The sequence below is a fragment of the Stomoxys calcitrans genome, chromosome 1 (assembly GCF_963082655.1).
Source record: "Stomoxys calcitrans chromosome 1, idStoCalc2.1, whole genome shotgun sequence".
Taxonomy (NCBI): domain Eukaryota; kingdom Metazoa; phylum Arthropoda; class Insecta; order Diptera; family Muscidae; genus Stomoxys; species Stomoxys calcitrans.
The window spans coordinates 139359755-139379550 of NC_081552.1; the positions used below are offsets into that span (position 1 = coordinate 139359755).

Here is a 19796-nt window from a genome sequence, read left to right on the forward strand (position 1 = left end):
TTAAAAAAAAATGAACTTATAAACTAACACACTAGCTACAAACAACCACAACTTAACAAAGGGAAACAATTATTTTGATATTTTTTATCTTTGGCATTATTTTCTTTTCTGTTGGATTTCACCAAGGGCTCACGCGCATTTCTTGGCAGTCGCAATATAACGGTTTGACATTCAATGGACGTTACGTGTCCGTACTTACTTGATAGAGATCAAGTTGGCAACACTAACTATATCTACATGCATTTACAGGTAGAGGCAATTGACCAACAACAAAACGTTGAGTGCACTATCTGTCAAAATCAATGATTAGTGCAACTCTGATTTTGTGTATGTTACTAGTTCGCGCCACATTTTGTTGTTTTTGTGTGCTGTGGTTCTTAACTATAATACACACACACAAAACTCGTTGACAGATTGTGCACTTCAGCTGTTTACGGTACACTACCTGTTAGTTATTTCATGCTTGTGATCCGGCCGCTAAATGTATCCGGTTTGCTCACTTTTCATTTGACGACAGCTATGAACAACACCTAATCGAAAACGCTGCCGGTGTGCACAGGAAAACAGTCAAATTAAAAAAATTATAAGTCCCATGCAACAAAACGAAAATGTCGATATGTGGGACTTAAAAATCGTATATTAAAACTTCCCACCAAGGATAGCTACGAAATAAAGGGGTGAATGGCTTTCCTCAATGACCATCAAATTTGGTCAAACCATGGAGTGAAAGGAGACACACTGGAATCCGGCATAATGGTAAGTTCCTGTGAAATATAAAAGATTAAAAGAAATATACGTACATTTGTATTAGGTGTTTCGTTCTCCATTCACACGGAAGGGAACATTGAAAAAATTAACATACTACCAAGGTTGTTCAATCGAAAAGAAAACGAACTTGTGAGTATTCCCAATCGTCCATGATAATAAAAATTCTCATATTTACACCGTTTTCCTTAGGAGTCTAAATATGTGGAATTATCATTACTATACTAAGTGTTTTTCACTTTATAACAACACAACCTAAAATTGATGCCTTAGACAAATGAGCATTTGTTGGCATGGTAAGGCAATGCTGTTCGGGCAGGTAATGGTAGAACCAATTATCTGTTGGAATATTCACCGTTTTTTAGCACTCCAAATGTTGGCATGGCTTACTAAGCAGAAAAAATCCACCTGTGACATTTAGTCATTAATTGGACAGCAAAACATTTTCAGAAAACAGGTAAGATATTTCATTCTAATTTGTATAGCGTATTGCCTCATATGTATTCCGTATTCCCTAATGCCTGGTATTCATTTTCCCTTTCAGGTACATGGCTTTGGTATTGTTGAAGTGTCCACAACAATTGGTGTGGCATTACTAGAGGATTCCTCCGGTCAAAGACTCGTCTGACATGTATCGTCATCTCAAGATGGATTCTGGGCAATAAAATCTCTTTTCATCACCTGATAGTCAATAATTGCAGCACCATGTCCTATCCAAAAAGTATGGTTAGTATTCATGGGTGTTTCTATTATATTGAAGTGTGTGCATTTACAAATGAAAACAAACATGAGTGTTGTGTATTCCCTGTGCGCTTTCAAGGGAGGTAAAGAAATTCCAATTGGAAACACTAGTGTAAATGATTGTCTATGCCATATTTGATGGTTCGGATGGGCTGCGACAAACATATTAAAAAGTGACCAAATGATTGTGATGCGTCTTTAAATATCTTCCGTGACGTATGAAAAGGATAATACATAAATCAGCTGTATTTATATATGAAGATGCATTTATATACTTGTGTCTGCATTCGCTACATATATAATATAAGTTGACTGCACATTTCTAAGGTGTCTGGATATCGTTTTATATACTAGCATTTAACAAATATTAAAATTACTGATATATTTTTATTTCATTCTCCAGGTGATTTGTGACAATTTTTAAAGGGTTGGAACAAAGACAAACGGCCTCCCAGGCTGTTGCACAGCCACACAACATATGGACATACTTTTATTGGATGAAAGGCATGTTGTCAAAATATGCCTACATCATTTACCTGGCCTGGTAGTGAATTGGAGATATGTACGCAGACTATTTGTTCTTGGAAAGTTTCGTGTCATCATAAAAAGACAACAGTACTAGGGGTGAGTTTACCATTTTTGTTTTCATTGTAATTTGTGGAAAAGTGAGTATACCCCGACAAAACAAATTGTGGTGAATTGTAGTGTATGGGAATTTGTTTCGAAACAAGAGTGATTGATAAGTAAAACAACGCATGATATGTTTGGCAAATAGGCTATAAAGCAAAAAGCCTTGTGGATACTCTTGAATAGATTTCATATCGGATTTTAAACAACGCGTTTGATACTGTGGAATATTGTTTTGTTTGTTTTGTTTTTTTTTTTTAGTTCCACATCTACTGATACAATCGTCACAATTTTTATGAGGGAGAGAGTGAAGAAAAATTCAAAAAACATTTTTTTTGTCACACTTTTAAGTGACATAATAATTTCATAATCGTCACATGCTTTCAAGTAAAATTTCAATGTTCTTTTCAATTATATTCAATATCCGTTGTGATAATACTAATTTTTAAACAATATTGCTCTTATATGATTTAAGCACCTATGTTTTTGTAGGGATCTCAATTAAGTGTTATTTGATACAAGGTGTTGTAAGAAGGGAGATTTTGATATTAGATTGTAATTATCAAAGATCTGACCATGTAAACCTGCTGTCGTAATATATGGTAAATATCTATTAAAGGTGATACTCACTTATCTGGACTTCTTCAGAGTGTTATCAGGAGTAGTTAGTTAGCATTAGACACAAATAATAAGATTTTTTTGGAAGTCATTCCATTTCGCCCTATAATCGGTTTCGGTCTATCATCCCTTTGGGTTCCAACGTGGGGAACTCCCAAGCCCTGTTGTCTCATAAGCCGGGCAATCATGAAAATTCCTTAGTCTAATGTGTGGAGCTACACACTGATCCAATCCTTAGACCAGTACAGGGTGGACCCGGTCTTTAGAGACTGGATAAACCATATGCTAAGGAACAGGTGGATAAATAGTGTGTCCAATGGCATAAATATAAGGGAGAAAGTGGCACAGGGTACGCCGCAGGGGGCATTTTATAGCCACTCCTATGGGTGACCACCTTAAATGACCAATTACGGATGCTGACTGAGGAGGGATTTGAACCCGTCTGCTACGCCGAACGAGCTATGCAGAAGGGCCGAAAGGGTCTTGCATATGGCATATGACTGGGCTAGACTCAGAGGTCTCAATGTTAACCCAGAGAAGACTGAAATATGCCTGTTCACGAGGAAGACGAAGGTGGGCCAAATTAACGCACCACGTTTCCTCAGAGGTCTCAATGTTAACCCAGAGAAGACTGAAATATGCCTGTTCACGAGGAAGACGAAGGTGGACCAAATTAACGCACCACGTTTCCTCAATAAGACGATTTCGATATCTGACAAGGTCAAATACTTAGGTGTGATCTTGGACAGGAAACAGAATTGGAAGTGTCACATTCAGGAGCGTACTGAGAAGGCTCACAGATATTGGGCACAATTGTAGACGGGACGTAGGCTCGAAATAGGGCCTGAATCCTAGACTAGTCCACTGGCTCTACAGGAGCGTGATTAGACCAATACTTACTTACGCCTCAATAGTTTGGTTAACTGCTATGGAGAAAAAGTGCAACATAAGGACCATACAACAGGTTCAGAGAACATGTTGTCTTGGCATAGGCGGAGCGATGAGGACCACGCCCACTAGGGCACTGGAGACTATTCTAGATATCCGACCCATTGACATACAGATTAAGTGTGAGGCAGCCACTACGGCTATGAGACTTGAGGCGATGGGAGAATGGATTGAGGATGGGAGCAGCTCATACCATCGCGGTATAATCGAGGCGACGATAGGAAACCTGGAAGGAAGGGAAGAGGTTTCAGATCGGGTACCTGAGATGAACCTTGAAGTCGAGTGCGACGCACTGCTGCCATCGGCACAGTCTTGGATTGACGGAACCCTAGTATTGCCCTCTGGAAGATCATGTTACACGGATGGATCAAAGCTAGAGGACAGAGTGGGTCTGGGCGTTTACATTGAGAACCCAGGGACTGAGATCTGTTTTAGACTGCCTGACCATAATACGGTCCTGCAGGTGGAGATCCGGGCGATCACGGAATGTGTGAAGTGGTGTGGTGCTATCGTGAGGACGTCGAGTGTGAATATCTTTACCGATAGTAAAATTGCCATAAGGGCAATAACAACCAGGACGATAAGGTCACGAACAGTCTTGCAGTGTAAGAAGGAGATGAACGCCTTCTCTGAGGATGGCAAAATCCGCATCGTTTGGGTGCCGGGCCATAACGGAGTAAGGGGAAATGAAAGGGCAGACGATTTGGCGGTGAAGGCCAGAGGACTGCCGTCAATAAACTTGGTTAACCCGAAGTCTTTCGGGTCGACGCAGTCCGAGTTAAGGGAGTGAGCGACGAATGCGCATGCAACATTGTGGACCAGCGATGTGAAGACGAGGCTATTACTGAAAGGAAGCAAGATGGAGGTCAGTATAGCTATTAGTATCATAACGGGGCACATAGGACTACGAGCTCACTTATATAAAATCGGTGCGGCAAGTGATAGCATGTGTAGGGCATGCGGGGAAGATGATGAGACGTTGGAGCATTTCCTTTGTCATTGCACTGCCTTTGCGTCCAACGGTCTAATCGGGTATAGGTAAGTAGTCTAATCGGGTATAGGTAATATAAAATCGGCCAATAATTCCTAATAATAATAAAAATAATAAATGCAAAAAGGTAAAGAAAACTGGACGTTCACAAAACATTAATTTTTCTCATCCTACATTACACCCACATTTTTACATCACGGAATCATTGATCTTGTTTCACCCACCGGCTAATCACAGAAATCTCTTAGCCAAATAAATAATTGTTTCTTATAATATAAATGCAAAAGGGCATAAAAATGGACCTTCACAAACATTCATTTTCTTAACCTATATTCAAGGCGGATTTAACAAGGTGGACTCACGCGAACAGCTGTTAAAAGCCGGCCATGATTGACGGTATTAAGATGTCAGATTTTGTTTGCGTTCTCTTTGTTGTCATCTTCCCTCTTGCATATACTCTGCTCATGTAGGCACACAGGTATTTGAAAGTAGTGCTGGGCGCTACTTTCAAATACCTTGTTCATATTGTCTTCTCTCGCATCAGTTCTATCTTATCGTTTTTATTTAATTGCTGTATTTGATGGTCTGTTAGTGACAATTTTGGCCAACTTATAATCCGCACCACTTGCAAACATATTATACCAAAAAGGGCGAAGAAAGAGTTGACGCCTGTGGACGTATAAACAGATGTACGAAAGGCTTGCCCCATGTCTCACATGTACAAATCACAGTCGCGGTGGTCATTTTCTACATAAGTTCTTATAGCAGCCAGTACCGATTGATTAACTATCTCGGAAGCATTTGAATGTGACGAATAATATGCTGTTGTCAAGTGATAATTTTATAATTCTTGACCATTTGTTCGAATATTTTTGTCGTAAATTGTTTGCCACTATCACTATTGATAATTTCTGGGACGCCAAAGTTGAGAAATATCTGATCCTCTAAGCGAAATTGACTACGTTCATAGCGTGTAAAAAAGTAAATTTTGTAAAGTGATTCAGTGCAATGAAAATTTATGCATTTCCTTTTTTGGATCGAGGATACTTCCCGAGGAAATCCACATACAGTTTTTGAAAAGGCCTTTCCGTCACCACTTTGCTGCCGATAGTGGGGTTCATATGTTGTTTCACCGATTTTGTCTTCTTACATGTGTTACAGTTTTCGACATAGTGGTTTACTTGTGATACCATTTTGGGCCAGTAATAAAAATTCCGTAGACGTGTACTGTGTTGTTATAGTTATGTGATTTCTCTATTAAACCATAAGTTATGTCAAGTGTTATCCACAATTTCTATTCAAATTCTTCTATATCCGAATCAAAATTTTTCTTTCTTAAGTAGATTTTGTTGTCACTCACTTTTGAGTCGGGTAGCACTTCTTTGTTTTGGAGGATCGTTTCCCGAAGTTCCATATACTCCTCACTGTCAAAAGCTGTCCACTCGAAATCCAATAAATTGTTATCCCTGTCAAATTCCTCTTTCGTCATACCAGAGTCGATAGGCATGCGGGATAAAGTATCCGCCACCACGTTATCTGATCCTTTTCGGCGTTCGATGGAAAAATCGTAGGCTTGCAGTTGCAAAAACCGTCTTGCGAGTCGACCACTAAGATCCTTCAGCCACATGAGCCACTTTAGGCTTGCGTGGTCTGTTATTATGGTGAACTTCTGAGTTCTACATAAGGTCGAAACTTTTTCACTGCTAACACGGCTGCCAAACATTTCTTCTTCGTGACAGAATAATTTCTTTGACATAGAGCCAGCTTTTGCAAATAAAAAGCAATATGATCTTCTCCGCCATTCTCGTTTTCTGAAATAGAACGGCTCCGACGCCATAATCCGATGCATCGCATTGGATAAAAAATTCTTTTCGAAAGTCTGGGTGTCGGAGAACGGGTGCTGAGGTCGCGGCATATTTGAGAGTTTAAAAGGATTCCTTGGCTTTCGAAGATATTGCAAACTTTCGGCCTTTCTTCAGAGTGTCGGTCAGAGCAGCTGATAATGTGGCAATATCTTTAATAAATCGCCTGTACCATCCAGCGTTGCCGAGGAAACTCCGAACTTCTCTAGGAGATTTTGGTACAGGGATTTTTAGGATGGCGTTAACCTTTTCATGGTCTGTTTTCAGACTACCAATTCCGATTATAAAAACGAAGTATCGCAATTCTTTGGAGCAGAACAGAGACTTCTTTAATCCAATCGTCAGATTGGCTTTCTGAAGACAATCGGTAACTTCCTTAAGCAACTTCAAATGGTGTTCGAAATCATTAGCTATTATCGTCGTAGGTCGTCCAGTTAAATAAATACGTTTCATTTGAGCCTACCCGGTATCACTTTATCCATCAATCTGCAGAGACGCTGAGCCGCATTACATAAGCCGAAAGGCAAACCCCGGAACTGGTAAAGTGGTCGACCTGGAACTGTAAAAGCAAGTGTATGGCTTTGCCTCTTTTTCTAATTCAATTTGCCAGAAGTCGTCGACGCTACTTATGTAATGCGTCTCGTCTATTCCGCTAAGTACGCCCTCAATGTTGGTGACAAGGGATAGTGTTTATCTTTCACCGGGTTAGCACCTTCCACCAATTTAATCGCATGCTTCTATAATTTGGTACAACCAAGACATTTCTCTTCGAAGGTAGGGAAGCTTTTGATGACTATGTATAATTTGATTTGTTGAACCTCTGTAAGGGTGTGCATATTTTGATTTTCATTGGTTAGGTTAGGTTTAAGTGGCAGTTTGCCATCAGATTCACCTAGACGTTTTCGTCCATTGTGATACCATAGGAACAGAAGAAGGAAGATGCCTTCCAGTTCCTACCGCTGTGACTGAGACGTCTGTTCTAGCCAATGAAAGCAAAGCAGTAGACCTCTTCAAGTCCAGATTAAGCCACATAGTTATGGAATGCTTACATCCCCCTCTTTGTGGCCATCTATCATTCGTTGTCCTTCGGGCCTGGTCCTGAACACTTAGCTTACATGTCGCTAGAGGCATACCCACAGATTCCAGTATCCCTGGAATGCGTAGCTGCAGCCTCATCCAATCTACCAATCTTCCAGTCGGTGGTTGAAAGATTGGGATTACATTCCCTTGGTCTTCCAAGTATCGCTTCAGGATCTGAGGGAATCCTTGGTATCCAAGCATGCGCAATTGGTCGAGAAGGAATATCTTCCTTCTTGACTTAATCTAGTGCAGTACCTGTCCAGATCTCACCAATCTTTTTTAGCGCATAACGATACATTTCAATTGAGCGTTGATCCCCGAAGGCAATTTGTCTGTATCGGCCTCGATACCAGCCTGCATCGTCACAAACTGGAGGAGACCCAGGAAATTCCGCAAGGACATCGGAGTATACTGATGATAGTCCTTTGACTATCCCACTCCAATTATTCCTAGGTATGCAACCCTGTTCTTCTACCTTGTCGACAACTGTCATCATTCCCGAGCCCCATTGAGGGAGTCTGTCTCCCTATTAGTAAGAGTCTTAGGATCATTCGCACCAAGCCTCTCAATAAACCTGAGAGCGATGCGTCGTCTATTATTCCAACCTCTTAAAGAGCGTGTTGGTTTGCCGGGGAAGGCCGATGGCTTAGTCATGCGAAGAATAAGAAGATGGCCTAGTCATGCGAAGAATATAGGTTCGGGCTTGTCCTTTACACTCGAACCAGGTGTCTTCGTCAAAAGTCCCTGTTGACCAGTCGTGGCGCAATATCAAAAAGCTTCCAAAAATCAGCTCCTATGTATAAGTCCTGTTCTAAATCTGATAGTAGACATTTTGTTGGCCGTGAATGTCTTATAGGACTTAGACTGTGCATTGATCCAGTGTAAGACAATCTCGGAGTCGGTCCAAATGTATATTGGATTATTCTGCATATTGAGCTCTCCCTTGATCTTGTTTGCAAGTTGAGCTGCCTTCAAAGGGGCACATAGCTCAAGTCGAGGTAGTGTTTGTTGCTTTAAAGTGCCACCTTTGATTTTGCACACAGCAATTGAACAATGACTCGTCCATCCCTCAGAACGGCATGAATATATGCAGCTGCACCGTAAGCCTTTTCAAATGGGTCAGCAAATAAGTGGGATATCACCTTGAAAGATGTGTCGCGGTACCTTGAACTCGTGTTTTTTCAAAATCTGCACCAGCTGCTTCTAAGTCTCAATTGTGGTGTTCATGTTGTCTGATCCGCCGAGACCATCATCAACACCTTTAGCATCGTTAAACCAAGCTGATAATTAATGATGTTGTCATCTGCAATTTTCTGCAAACATTTGGTAGCGATATATTGATCTGCCCTTGTGCCATATGGCACCGTATTGAGCACGAAGTAATCAGCTGATATTGGTGATTGGTGGAATCTAGCAGTATCTGCTTATACATTTTTTCGATGTCAGTCGTGAAGACGAATTTCGGCAATCGGAACCTGAGTAAGATTGAGAACAGATCGCTTTACACGACTGGCCCAGTGTACATGATGTCCTTCAAGGATAATCCAGTTGATGTTTTTGCTGATGCGTCGAAGACCACTCTAAGTTTTGTTGTAGTGGAGTCGGGTTTCAGCACGCTATGATGTGGAATGAAATACTTCGGGTTCATCACGTTGTCTAGTTTAACTTTCCGCATGTGGCCCAATTCTTCATATTCGCGCATAAAACGTACGTATTGTGTACGTATCTCCAGGTTCTTTTGCAGTCGCCTTTCAAGGCTGGTGAATCGATTGTAGGTTAAATTTTGCGGCTGGCCCAGTGCCTGAGGGTTTTCGCGAAATGGAAGGCTGATGATTAATCGGTTGTCTACGCTAGTCTGCACATTATGCACGAAATGATATTCACATTGATCTTCTGCTAGAGATAATACCTTTTCGTTTGATTCGACCTCAGCCATTTTCCAAAGTTGTTCAATTGCAGTTTCTAGTTATGTTTTACCATCAAATATTGCACACGTTGGTGCCGTTGACAGACTGGCAACGCTGTGTTATCGGATTTCTCCACCCACGATCCAGCCAAGTGATGTATTTTGAAGTGTTGGAAGATCATCAGCAAGACTTATAGTTCCAGGTTGTGCGAGACTAAAGTAAAATTCAGCACCAAGTAGAATATCTATTTTTATACCCTCCACCTAATACTAATTTCGTCATTCTGTTTGTAACACCTCAAAATATGCGTCTAAGGCCCCTTAAATTATATATTCTTGATCGTCATGACATTTTATGTCGATCTAGACATGTCCGTCCGTCTGTCTATCGAAAGCACGCTAACTTTCGAAGGAGTAAAGCTAGACGCTTGAAATTTCGCACAAATACTTTTTATTAGTCACATCCAACCAATGTGCTAAGTACGGTTTAAATCGGAGAATAACCTGGTATAGCTGCCATATGAACCGATCTTGGATCTTGACTTCTTCAGTTTTTAGAGGGCGCAATTCTTATCCGATTTGGCTGAAATTTTGCATGAGGTGTTTTGCTATGGCTTCCAACAACTGTGCTAAGTATTGTGCAAACCAATACATGACCTGATATAGCTACCATATAAACCCATCTAGGATCTTGATTTCTTGAGCCTCTAGAGGGCGCAGTTATTATCCAATTTGGCTGAAATTTTGAACATCGGCTTCTCCCATGACCTTCAAAATACATGTTTAATATGGTCTGAATCGATCTATAGCTATAGCTCCCATATAAACCGATCTTCCGATTTTGCTTCTTGAGCCCCTACAAGGTGCAATTCTTATCGAAATTGACTGAATTATTACACAATGACTTCTACAATGTTTAGCATTCAATTCATTTATGGGCCGAATCGGACTACAACTTGATATAGGTCCAATAGCATAACAGTTCTGATTCATTATTCTTTGTTTGCTTAAAAAGAGATACCGCGCAAAGAACTCGACAAATGCTATCCATGGTGGAGGGTATTCGGCCCGGCCGAACTTAGCACGCTCTTACTTGTTTCTTGTTTACAGATACTGGGGTCTGCCAGATGAATGTTCTTTGGAATGTTCCATGTGGAAGCGTCAACGTTCTGGTTTGGTTGTGCTTGAATTATAGTTGGTAAGACGAAGGCTTCCAAGTTTGCAGAGACACAATGATCTCTTGATGTCATTTCAACGTTTATGCGATGAGTTGCTCTTTTCTGGACCTTTCCAACCCCATCAATGCATAGGGATGCTTCCGCTGGTGCGAGAGATAACTTTCGAATGAGCCTTTCCGTCACAATATTCACTTGAGAATCTGAGTCCAGTAGTGCCCGGAATTCATATGAAGCACCATTTGGAGATGTGATGAAAATATTCCATAATTATTGTTATCGAATAAAGATGAAGCGGATGCAGATGAGACGGTCACTGCGTTGGTTTGGGCTGCGCTGTTTTGTGTGTTTGAATGTTGAGTTTTGATTTTTAAATGAATTTTGGTTCCCTTTTTGCGGATGCTGCAACGAATTGTGTTTGTTGCTGCATTTTTCTACAATTGCTTGCAGAGCAGGCCTTTGCTGAATGCTCAATCTTGAAGCAATTGACGCAAAGTTTGTGTTGTTGTACCCACTTGAGCCTTTCAGGTTCTGCCATGTTGAAAAATTGTTTGCAGTGATAAAGCTAATGGGGTCCATTATTACATAATTTGCAAATTTTGTTTCCAGATGCTGCCACAGAAGAGACTACCCGGCTTGTGTTTTATAGTCCTGCCGGTTATTCTTGATTCGATTAGATTCCATTGAATAAAACAGGAATTCTAGGAAAGATAGTAATTCATCAATTGTTGGTACCTCCTTTGGTTTACCAAGTGATTGCATACTACTAACTATCTTTTTAACCATTAATGGCAGCACTATGGCATTTCAAGAGGAAGTATCAATGCCCAGATTATTCAGTGCCAACAGACATTCCCTATTAGTGTCATGCAAACCTTTGATTGTAGCTGCAGAGGATGTCCCCGTTGGTTGATTTAAGATCTTTTCAACTAATGTAGACACTAAAACTCTTTGTTGTTGTAACGCTTCTGTAGGAGCATCCCAGCGGTTTTGTAATTTTCGTCTGTTAATGTCAGGTGGCTTATAAGGTTGCTTGCTTCTCCAGAAATATTTGTTTTCAGGTACCACATTTTTCGTACGTAGGACAGCAGTTGGCTACCCACAATCTCTGAGAAACTGTTGAACTGCGGGATTGTTAATGAATTTAGCGGTACTGAATTGATTGCCAGTGACTTTCTATAAGTAGCTGGTTCTTCATGTTTGTCCGCCATTACAGAAAGCCTTTTAATTTGATGTTGAACTGAAACTTCCAACGCATTGTTTTCCTCTTGGTCAAGGCATGATTCCGATGGGCCCCCCAGGTGCTGCCAAACTTCGTCATAAAAGTTCTGTATTTTAAGCCACAGAGCTTCAACTGTCTCGATCTTGATAGAGTAGCATTGTCTTGGTTCGTTGTCCTCCGTGGATATCAAACCCTGCAGGAATCGGTTTGAGGCTGTCATCTGAGCTTTTATTTTCCTAGTTATCCCTTGAAGAGGGTTTAACTCCTTTTGCTGAATTTGTAAAGTTGGTGGGTTTTCGTTCACCTTCTCTCTTGTTGATGGCAATGGCTTATATGGCTTGGCTTTCAGGTTCTCTATGTACTCTTCTTCCCATAGATGTGTGTAAATTTTCCATTATATAAGGATTATCAGCTGACAGCGTTGTTTCATATCGTAAAGCATTCTCAGTTAGCTCAAATGCCTGGCGCAGGAATGTCAACTTTTCCGACTTTTTTTTTCATAAAATTCCAACTTATATATTAGACCACCGCATTTGGCATAAATTATGCATTTTTCACCGGATTATGACGAAAGGTGGTTTACATATATATCTGAGGTGGTGGGTATACAAAATTCGGCCCGGCCGAATATAACGCATTTTTACTTGTTTAAAAAAATTCTGATGAAAAAAAACTTGTGTCAAGAGAAATATTGTACAGCATTGCCATATCAGATATTGTACTTTTCTCACATGCACCTTAGTCTATTGTAACTACGCTAAATAATAGTAAATGAATAATAAAAAAAAGGTACGCGGAATATATTTACGACAGGTCATTAAAACAATACATTCATTGTTACACTTATTGTATAGACCCTAATAAAATGGAACGAAACGTCCTAATCTTCTAATTGTCTAAACTAAATATTGCACAAATTATCACAGTTTTAAAATAAACAAGTAAAAGCGTACTAAGTTCGGTCGGACCGAACCTTATATACCCTCCACCATAGATGCATTTGTCGAGTTTTTTTCCTATATCTCTTTTTTAGGCAAACAAAGGAATTGCTAAAGGGTGATTTTTTTGAGGTTAGGATTTTCATGCATTAGTATTTGACAGATCACGTGGGATTTCAGACATGGTGTCAAAGAGAAAGATGCTCAGTATGCTTTGACATTTCACCATGAATAGACTTACTAACGAGCAACGCTTGCAAATCATTGAATTTTATTACCAAAATCAGTGTTCGGTTCGAAATGTGTTCAAATTTTGACAAATTTTGTTCAGCGATGAGGCTCATTTCTGGTTGAATGGCTACGTAAATAAGCAAAATTGCCGCATTTGGAGTGAAGAGCAACCAGAAGCCGTTCAAGAACTGCCCATGCATCCCGAAAAATGCACTGTTTGGTGTGGTTTGTACGCTGGTGGAATCATTGGACCGTATTTTTTCAAAGATGCTGTTGGACGCAACGTTACGGTGAATGAACACATTTCGAACCGAACACTGATTTTGGTAATAAAATTCAATGATTTGCAAGCGTTGCTCGTTAGTAAGTCTATTCATGATGAAATGTCAAAGCATACTGAGCATCTTTCTCTTTGACACCATGTCTGAAATCCCACGTGATCTGTCAAATACTAATGCATGAAAATCCTAACCTCAAAAAAATCACCCTTTATATGGTCCGATTCGGACCAAAATTGAATTGAATGTTGAAGAACATAGTTGAAGTCATTGTCTGAAACTTCAGCCAATTCGGGTAAGAATTTCGCCCTTTAGGGGCTCAAGAAGTGAGATAGAGAGATCCGTTTTTATGGGAGCTGTATCAGGCTATAGATCGACTCGGACCATATTTGACACGTATGTTGAAGGTCATGGAAGAAGTCGTTGTACAAAATTTCAGCCAAATCGGATAATAATGACGCCCTCTGGAGGCTCAAGAAGTCAAGATTCCAGATCGGTTTAAATGGCAGCTATATCAAGTTATGGATCGATATAAACCATGTTCGGCACAGTTGTTAGAAGTCATAGAAAAACAAATGCGAAATTTCAGCCAAATCGGATAAGACTTGCGCCCTCTAGTGGCTCAAGATGTCTAGATTTAAGATCGGTTTATATGGCAGCTATTGTATATCGAGTTATGAACCGATTTAAGCCATACCTACCACAGTGTTTCGAAGTCATTACCTAACACGTCGTGCAAAATTTTAGCTAAATCGGATAGGAAGTGACCCTCTAGACGCTAAAGAAGTCAAGACCCAAGATCGGTTTATATGGCATCTATATCAGGTTATGGACCGATTTCAACAATACTCAGCACAGTTGTTGGAAGTCATAACAAAACACCTCATGCAAAATTTCAGCCAAATCGGATAAGGATTGTGCCCTCTAGTGGATCAAGAAATCAAGATTTAAGATCGGTTTATATGGCAGCTATATCAAAACATTGACCCATATAGCCCATTTACAATCCCAACCGACCTACACTAATAAGATGTATTTGTGCCAAACTTCAAGCGGCCGGCTTTACTCCTTCGAAAGTAAGTGTGCTTTCGACAGACAGACTGACGGACATGCCTAGTTCGACTTGAAATGTCATGACGTTGATCGTCATGACAAGAAGTCATTCTTGATAAATATATACTTTATGGGGTCTTAGATGAATATTTCGAGGAGTTACAAACAGGATGACGAAGGAAGTAAACCCCCATCTTGTGGTGGAGGGTATAAAAAGTGCATGCAATATCAGCTAGCCTTTTAAGAGATGTGATATTGCTTTTAAAACTATTTCACCCTATGGTCTATTGCCATGCGCTTAGGTGTTATTGCACATAGAATGCAAAGACTATTGGACAATTACTGATTTTCTTTGGGCGCCATTCCGACTCGCTCAGTCGTAGCATATATATTCAGGGAGGTTCCCAACCCTGCCACCATCAGTCCTAGGGGTCGAACAATAAATTTATAGAAATGAAGGAATACACAAAAACAAAATTAAATGATGACTCGGGATCATGGTGTTTCTTGTTCCTACATTTTGCCCGCCAAGCCTAGACCCTTTTGTCCTAAAAACAACATATTTAAAGGGCGCTGTATCCACGAACTCTCACCTCATTCGCAACCTACATCCCGATCTTCCTCTCTCAAAGAAAAACATTCAGCAATTCATATTATACTAAACAATCAAACATACAATATTTATTTTCATAGTTCATTGACTTAACACCTGCTGTTACTTTAACGTGAGACACTATTTTAGACTATCAATCACATACGAAATGGAAGGCTACTGTTTATGCCACTTCACTGATATTTATTCCTGCCTAAACGAGCTTGTTTAGTGGGTTTTAGTGGACATTATCATGTAGTCCATAAATGAAATCTAAAGCACTATCATTGTTCCCTTCGTATACATAGATAACTTCCTCACTCAATTTCTGGCGTTAAAAACACCTCACATTTAAAACGAAAATAATAAAGAACTTATAAACTAACACACTAGCTACAAATAACCACACCGTACAACCGGCTGCAATCCCATGGCAGCCGGTTGTACGCACCGGATTGACCCGATGGAATCTTCATCGGCAAGGGCTGCCGCCCCAGTGTACGTGTTCGTCTTTTTTCGTCATGGAAGAGGCACATCCCGGAGTGCCTTCTCCGCATGCTTCTGGTCCGTGCCGGGATTGAAAAGAACCCCGGACCCTGGTTCTGTTCCGTTTGCCAGAACCGCCTTCATCATCGGTCAGTGTCGGTGAGGTGTAACCGGTGCTTGGAGTGGGTACATTTCCGTTCTTGCTCTGGCCTAACCTCGCTACGGGAGTATAGTCATACTGGCTATGTCGCTAGGTGCTGTGCGAACATAGCCAGCAGTGGGTCACAAGCGTCGCCGTCGTCGCCTTCGGCGTCCTCGTCGTCGGACTATGTGACCCCCCCGACCTCTCCCGTACGGCAATTTATGCAACGACAGCACCCTAGCCCTACTATTGCCAGGCCAGTGTCGGGAAATGTATCGTTCTTGCAGTTAAACTGCAATGGACTGCGAGGCAAGATTGATGAGATTGTAGATTTTATGAGTCGGAAGAGCATATCGGTCGCAGCGATCCAGGAGACAAAGCTGACTAACACCTGCAGCTTGCACAGTTGTCACGGCTACAATGTGCTACGTAAGGATCGCTCAAGGAATGGAGGTGGGGGATTGGCCTTCGTTATACACCATTCCGTGCAGTATAGACCTATCTCGCCAGCGCTTGACGCTAGTGACCCATACATGGAATGTATGGGGGTAGCAGTCAGGTCTGGTACTGCCGAGATAGAGATATACAACGTGTATATACCGCCGGTTGGTAGCTGTGTCCCGATTAATGGCCAGGCCTACAGCCCCGACATAAGTGGGTTGCTATCTGGCCATAGTCGTCTGGTTCTGGGGGATTTTAATGCACATCACTCGTCATGGCATTCTCCCCTAGGTAACGACCAGCGTGGCATAGCTTTGGCAGAGCAGATAGATAGCTCCACGTTTTGCACGGTGAATGAGGATGCCCCCACTAGGATTACGAGGAGGTGCAGCAGCTCGGCAGACATCTCAATCGCATCCCCTGATCTCCTGAGTGACGTATCCTGGCAAGCCGTCATCTCTTTGGGGTCAGACCACCTCCCCATAATCCTCACCATCGACCGACCACCCGACTTCATAACCTCTGAGCGCCGGACGTTCATCAATTACAAGAAGGCCAATTGGACTGGCTTCAGAGAGTATACCAATCGCCGCTTCAATTAACTGCCACCCCCCTCTGATGTGCTTGTGGCCGAGAGGAAATTCCGAGACATCATCAACGCAGCAGCCGCTCGCTTTATACCAGCCGGTCGAATACCGCAAGTGCGACCCAATTTCCCGGCGCAAGCAGTGGTACTCGCAGACGAGCGTAATGGGATTCGTGCTATGGACCCCGCTAACCCCAGAATCAGCGAGCTGAATCTGGAAATAAACAGGGTAGTCAACGAACATAAGCGGTATTTGTGGCTGGAACACTTGCAGCAATGTAACTTAGGCACCGGTGCAGGCAAATTGTGGGCCACTGTTAAATCTCTCTCGAACCCCGGTAGACGGACGACAGGACCTCAGTCACTTTTGGCGAGTCAACCGTGACTGATCCGAAGAGATGCGCCAGGTTGTTCAACCGTCAATTTATTGTGCATCCCGAGAGCGACAGGGCAAGGAGGAGAGCCATTCGCCGTATTTGTGGTCTCCGAGCCGATGAACAGCCATCACAATTTACCGTGGGCGAAGTTACGAATGTCATCCGTGGCGCCAAACCTTCCAAGGCGTTGGGCCCCGACGGAATCTCTACATTGATGCTGAAGAATCTGGATTTACCTGGAGTTGAGTACCTTACCACAGTCCTTAACGTGTCATTGAACACTCTTATAGTTCCCGATGTCTGGAAAATGGGCAGAGTGATCCCGCTACTAAAGCCTGGTAAGGACCCGAGTTTGGGGGAGTCGTACAGACCGATCTCCCTTCTCTCACCAGTGGCTAAGGCGCTTGAGGCATTACCCCTCCCGAGCCTCGTAGGAGAATTTCCATTCGCCGAGCATCAACACGGATTTCGGAGACTGCACAGCACAACAACAGCTTTGCATGCCATCACCACACACATTTGCCGTGGCTTCAATCAACCCAGGCCATGTGATAGGACGGTCCTCGTGGCACTGGACCTTTCGAGGCATTCGACACGGTCAGCCATGCCAAATTATTAGAGGACATCGCCAACACGTCCCTCCAGCCAGGCCGCGAATTATCTGTGTGGCCGCCAGTCATTTGTGGAATTTAGGGATAAGAAGTCAAAACACCGTAGAGTGAAACAGGGAGTTCCCCAAGGTGAGGTGATATCTCCGGCTCTGTTTAACCTCTACCTATCCTCCATCCCACCTCCTCCAGACGGCATAGAGATCGTATCATATGCGGATGACTGTACGATCATGGCATCAGGCCCCCCACCCATTGATGACATCTGCGATAGGTTGAACGTCTACCTCAACGAGCTTGCCTCATATTTCGCTGCAAGAAATCTGAAGATATCCGTCACCAAATCTTCAGCCACATTGTTCACTACAAATACGCGTGAGGTGAATTCTGAGCTGACTGTGATGGTCGATGGAGAAATGATTCCGACCATCAAGTGTCCCAAAATACTTGGCGTCACATTTGACAGCTCCTACACTTTCTCCCCACATGCCACAGCAATCTGCAATAAAGTCAAAAGTAGAAACAAGGTCCTCAAGTCACTCGCTGGCAGCACTTGGGGTGCAGAAAAAGAAACCTTGTTGACCACGTACAAAGCAATTGGCCGGTCTGTGGTAAGTTATGCAGCGCCAGTGTGGTCACGTCAACTTTGTGACACGCAATGGAATAATATTCAGATCTGTCAGAATGCCGCCCTCCGAACTGCGACGGGCTGTCTCCTTAGTTCTCATGTGGACCACCTCCATCAGGAGACAAAGATCCTACCAGTGCGAAGACATAACTAGATGCTGTCTAAGCAATACCTTCTGGGCTGTTATCGCAGAAATCATCCAAATCATCATCTTGTGGATAGATACCCACCGCCCAGAAGCCTTAAGGTTGATCTACACGATCTAGAGCGTGAGGTCCAGCGCTACAAGAGAGAACCTCTAGATCAAGCGGCATATCAAGCGGGTCTGAACAACATTCATGCAGACACGGTAGCAGACGCGTTAATTGGCTACCGGGTGAATGTAGTCCTTGGAGAACGACCGCCACCCATTGCACCCGAAGAAATCGACCTCCCCCGGCAAACCAGAGTGGTTCTGGCTCAATTACGTTCCGGCAGATGCAGCCGCCTCAATTCCCACAGAGCTAGGATTGATGCCGACGTGCAAGATGTATGTCCCGATTGTAACCAGGGACCGCTCGATACACGTCACCTGTTTAACTGCCCGGCCAGACCCACTCGACTCAGACCCAGATCCCTGTGGACGCACCCCATCTTAGTCGCGGAGTTCCTGGGTCTTGACACTCAACAGAATCAATCAGACGAAAGATAGTACACAATAAACTGCTACAACAACAACAACAACAACACTATTATTTCGATATTTATTGTCTTTGGATAAAAAACAAAAACTCTTATAACATTTTTATTTTCCTTTCAGTTTGATTTGACCAACGGCTCTCGCGCATTTATATAACGATTTGTCAGTCGATGGACAATTTATGGTAAGTACGTATTTGCTGAATATTTATTTTACCTTGTGTCCATAAACTAATAGGTTATTTGATTTTGTCTAACTTCAGGTTTTAGAAAAACTGCCTCTACATCACCACGTATCAGATGGCTCTCTGGGCACTACGGCTCAATCGGGTTCTCCCAGCAATTTGGACGGTATTTTGGCATAAACTTTTTGGCATTAAACAAATTTTGGCTGACTTCCCCCAGGCCAATACTTTGAGGCGTCAGTATTTTCTTCGTTTTGGTTGCGGTTAGTTTTCAATTTGGAGATATATTGTTTTGCACGCACCAAAATATATGTATATGTAACACACAATCAAACGCAATCAACAAAATAAACGTTTTGTTTAGGACTGATATAAATTTTAAACTTTGCACTTCTTTGTCTGCCGGATAAAAAATGGTTTCTTGACGAAATCTCGGAGGTTATAAAAAGAGCTAATTGTCGCCGTTATGCCTTTTATAGAGCCGCTACCAGTGTGCATTTTTCTCATTTTCGCGCATTTTCCGACATTTATTTGTTTTCATTCTGGCTCTCACTTGCAGAACTCCCTGGTGTTGTATTCCCTACAGGGAACCAGAGAGTTTGTAGAAATTAAATTTCTGGAAATCGTGTTAAAATCTT

General features: G+C 42.1%; 1 long non-coding RNA gene across 1 annotated transcript; it reads left to right on the top strand.

Moving 5' to 3' along the window:
- Positions 1 to 306: 306 nt before the first annotated feature.
- LOC106094731 (uncharacterized) lies at positions 307 to 19541 on the top strand. Its single transcript, XR_001222622.2, has 7 exons — positions 307 to 756; positions 812 to 897; positions 958 to 1222; positions 1310 to 1491; positions 1910 to 2130; positions 19095 to 19158; positions 19237 to 19541. It is a non-coding gene; the product is annotated as an uncharacterized LOC106094731 (long non-coding RNA).
- Positions 19542 to 19796: the final 255 nt, after the last annotated feature.